Source organism: Myotis brandtii, unplaced genomic scaffold, assembly GCF_000412655.1.
Source record: "Myotis brandtii unplaced genomic scaffold, ASM41265v1 scaffold114, whole genome shotgun sequence".
NCBI classification, from domain to species: domain Eukaryota; kingdom Metazoa; phylum Chordata; class Mammalia; order Chiroptera; family Vespertilionidae; genus Myotis; species Myotis brandtii.
This window is the reverse complement of record NW_005353927.1, coordinates 323,341-326,993: the sequence shown is the minus strand read 5'-3', so window position 1 is coordinate 326,993 and position 3,653 is coordinate 323,341. Positions and strand designations below refer to the sequence as shown.

General features: G+C 50.5%; 1 protein-coding gene across 1 annotated transcript in view; it reads left to right on the top strand.

Moving 5' to 3' along the window:
• The window catches only part of PRKD2 (protein kinase D2), a 38,764-nt gene that overhangs the window by 1,964 nt on the left and 33,147 nt on the right, over positions 1-3,653 (top strand). Inside the window, exon 2 of the mRNA XM_005857853.2 lies at positions 329-467. The gene's annotated coding sequence lies outside the window, so the exon portion shown is untranslated. The remainder of the gene's footprint in view (positions 1-328; positions 468-3,653) is intronic.

Here is a 3,653-nt window from a genome sequence, read left to right as displayed (position 1 = left end):
GGGGGGGGGGGGGGGCATAAGGAAAGGGGTGCTCACTTAGACCCCCACCCCCACCCCGATCTCCGGGAAATTCTAGGTGCCCAGGCTCCGGGAGCTGCTCTCCCTCCCACCCCAGTGCACCCATCCAGCCGCCAAACCCTGGGCCGCGCTCTCTCCAGCACACCTGGGGCCCTGGCACCCCGCCCGGCTCGAGCTGGGCCTGGGAGGGAGCGGCAGGAAGCGAGGGGCTGCGGGGTCTCTTGAGTTTCCGGGGGAAGCAGGCGGCCCTGCCCTGGGAGGGTCCCAGACCGCTGCTTTTCCGTCACCACCTCCCTCTCCCGCCTCTCAGTTCCCCGAGTGTGGCTTCTACGGCCTTTACGACAAGATCCTGCTCTTCAAACATGACCCCACGTCCGCTAACCTCCTGCAGCTGGTGCGCTCGGCTGGAGACATCCAGGAAGGCGACCTGGTGGAGGTGGTGCTGTCGGGTGAGAGGCCGGGCTCGCCTAGGGGCGGGGCCTCGCGCGGGGGCGGGGCCTCTGAGGGAGGGGAAGGGAGGTGGGCCCAGACACTTGCTCTTTCTAGTTAGGAGCCCGCGGGTCTCAGCTTCCCCGGAATGGGTACAGTGATTGTTGTGCGCACGCGCTGTGGAATTCGCTGAACATAAACCATCCACAGCAACACCGATGCGTTTCCCAGACCCAATGCTGGGAGAGAGAAGCCAGACACCAGGCCCCATTCTGTATAATTCCATTTGTGAACGGCTGCCACTACTCTATGGTGTTAGAAGCCAGGAGTTGGGGCGCCTCTGGGGAAGAGAGAGTTGGGTGGGGGACACGAGGGAGCTTCCTGGGGACTGGTTGAAACTTCCATTGACCCATCAGGGGGCTGGTGACACGGTGGTGTACAGTTTGGCAGTGCACGGAGCCCTGCACTTCTGTGTCCTGTTCTGGACGTGTGCTAGGTGCTGATACGAAGTGTAGTGAAGTGTTTGCATGTCCGTTCCTCCTTCCCAAGGAAATGCTAAATGCAGCCTGACTCTGCGAAGGTGTGAGGTGCCCCTGGCACCTGCCTTTTCAGCCAGAATCCAGCCCACCCACTGGCCATTCCCACGGTGCCGATGGGCAAGCTGTCTTTGACAGTTTAGGACCCTTGGTTCTTCCAGGAGGGAGGGGGTTGGCGGTATCTGCCTTATTCATGGCTGTATCCCCCACCCCCGCACACACGCTGCCCCTTGCATACTGCAGTGCTCAGTGCAATTTGGATTTAATTCCCTGGTAACCTTATCCAGGTTTTAAATACCCTCCTATAGGCTACAGGGGTGGGCAAACTTTTTGACTCGAGGGCCACAATGGGTTCTTAAACTGGACCGGAGGGCCGGAACAAAAGCATGGATGGAGTGTTTGTGTGAACTAATATAAATTCAAAGTAAACATCATTACATAAAAGGGTACGGTCTTTTTTCTTTTTTTAGTTTTATTCATTTCAAACGGGCCGGATCCGGCCCGCGGGCCGTAGTTTGCCCACGGCTGGGCTAGCACCTCTTAGATTTTTATCTTCACCCTAGTCCAGTGATGGCGAACCTTTTGAGCTCGGCGTGTCAGCATTTTGAAAAACCCTAACTTAACTCTGGTGCCGTGTCACATATAGAAATTTTTTGATATTTGCAACCATAGTAAAACAAAGACTTATATTTTTGATATTTATTTTATATATTTAAATGCCATTTAACAAAGAAAAATCAACCAAAAAAATGAGTTCGCGTGTCACCTCTGACACGTGTGTCATAGGTTCGCCATCACTGCCCTAGTCTCTCCCCTAAGAGCAGGTCTTATTCACGTAGCTGTCTCCCTGACACTTTTACTTGGCATCTCCAGGCGTTTCAGACACGGCCTGTCCACGATGGAAATTGTATTTCCCCTTCTAAACCTGCTCTTCCCGCAGTCGTCAACCTCTTGGGGAAAGGCACTACCCAGGTGCCCGTGCCCCAAACCTGGAGGCATCCTTGCCCCCTCTTTTTCTCCCACCCATTCACGTTATCTGTCATCAAACCTCCTGGTCCTACCTTTGACGTACATGCTGAATGTATTTTGGGCCATCGCCACTGGTCCAAGCCGCCATCACCTCCTGTCTGCATTATTTCAGTAGCACCTAAGTCAGATCATGACACTCCACTGCTCAGAATCCTCCCATGGCTCCCCATGACCCCTGGAGTAAAATACAAACGCTTCAACGTGGCCTCAAGGCTGCCCCTGCTAATTCCATGAATTCATCTCGTAACACTGCCCTCCTTACTTTCTTTGTTCCAGCCATGCTTGCCTGCCCTCTGTCCCTGGAACAAACCCAAACTCCCTCCTACCACAGGGCCTTTGCACTTGCTGCTCTTGCTGCCTGGAATGCTGCCCCATCTCACCTTCTCATAGTTAGCTCCTTCTTGTTATTTGGATCTCAGCTTAAATGCCATTTCCTCCCTTGTCTGAAATTTCCTCGTTTATTTATGTGTTTATGTTTCGTGTCTGTCTCCCCGAAAGAATGTCAGCTCCTTGAGAGTAGGGTGTAAATCTCTCTTATTTATAGTTTTATCTTGGGTGTGTAAATAGTGCTTGACTCACAGGAGAGAGTCCCCTTTCTGTTGCATAATACAAAGAAAAATAGCTTAATAGTCGGCTGAAACTTCGTCCGAAAATGAGGACAAATGAGACTTCGTCCAAATATGAAACCTCTGGGATAAGAGCTAACATTTATTGAGCGCTTTCTCTGTGCCAGGCACTGTTTTAAGAGCTTTCCGTATATTCGTTTAATCCTTAAAGAACCCATAGGGAGATACGATTATGATACTAGTATGTTCTTTCCTAGACACCTGCTTAGCTCATCTCCTACCTCCTTCAGGCCTTTACCGTAATATCACCTCGAAGAGGCCTTCCCTGCCCACCTATTTCAATTTGTACCTCTTGCACCTTCCCTACCTCCCTTCCCTGTTTAATTTTTCTCCTAAGCACTTATTGACTTCTAACCAACTCTATATTTTACTACTTAAGATTTTTCAGAGAGGCAGAAAGTATGGTGCTAAAAGCATGAACTCTAGAGCCACACTGGCCTGGGTTTGACTGTGAGTTCTGCAACTTGCTAGCTGTGTGACTCTAGACAAGTTGCTTAATCTATCTGTGCCGCAACCGCCTCAAACAGAAAATGGGGACCGTAACAGGATGTACCTGACAGAGTCTTGAGAGGGCTAACTTCATTAGTGGTGGTTTTAGTTTTTTTTTTTTTAATTGATTTGAGAAAGAGGGAGACAGAGAGAGACAGAGAAACATGGATTGGTGATCGGTTACCTCCCATATGCACCGAACCCTCAACCTGGATATGTGCCCTGATCCAGAATTGAGGTGTCCTGGACAAAGCTCTAACCAACTAAGCCACACCCACCAAGGCTAAATTCATTAGCTTTTTATTTTTATTTATTTTATTTTTAAATGTATTTTTATTGATTTCAGAGAGGAAGGGAGGAGAGAGAGAGAGAGAGAGAAACATCAATGATGAGAGAGAATCATTGATTGGCTGCCTCCTGTACACCCCACACTGGGGATTGAGCCCACAACCCAGGCATGTGCCTTTGACCGGAATCGAACCTGGGACCTTTCAGTCCACAGGCCAACGCTCTATCCACTGAGCCA